Source organism: Lottia gigantea, assembly GCF_000327385.1.
Source record: "Lottia gigantea unplaced genomic scaffold LOTGIsca_90, whole genome shotgun sequence".
In the NCBI taxonomy this organism is placed as follows: domain Eukaryota; kingdom Metazoa; phylum Mollusca; class Gastropoda; family Lottiidae; genus Lottia; species Lottia gigantea.
In genome coordinates, this window is record NW_008710951.1 from 1,057,171 (window position 1) to 1,057,992 (window position 822).

The window sequence follows — 822 nt, forward strand, 5'->3', positions numbered from 1 at the left end:
GAACAAACTGATATATTATTTAATCAATTGAAGAGAGAATTATTAAACCCCAGAAATAATATAGATGATAATTATAACTTGTTAAATATTTATTTATTACAGAGAACAAACTGATAGATTATTTAATCAGTTGAAGAGAGAATTATTAAACCCCAGAAATAATATAGATGATAATTATAACTTGTTAAATATTTATTAATTACAGAGAACAAACTGATATATTATTTAATCAGTTGAAGAGAGAATTATTAAACCCCAGAAATAATATAGATGATAATTATAACTTGTTAAATATTTATTAATTACAGAGAACAAACTGATATATTATTTAATCAGTTGAAGAGAGAATTATTAAACCCCAGAAATAATATAGATGATAATTATAACTTGTTAAATATTTATTTATTACAGAGAACAAACTGATACATTATTTAATCAATTGAAGAGAGAATTATTAAACCCCAGAAATAATATAGATGATAATTATAACTTGTTAAATATTTATTTCGGCAGAGAACAAACTGATATATTATTTAATCAGTTGAAGAGAGAATTATTAAACCCCAGAAATAATATAGATGATAATTATAACTTGTTAAATATTTATTAATTACAGAGAACAAACTGATATATTATTTAATCAGTTGAAGAGAGAATTATTAAACCCCAGAAATAATATAGATGATAATTATAACTTGTTAAATATTTATTAATTACAGAGAACAAACTGATATATTATTTAATCAGTTGAAGAGAGAATTATTAAACCCCAGCAATAATATAGATGATAATTATAACTTGTTAAATATTTATTAATTACAG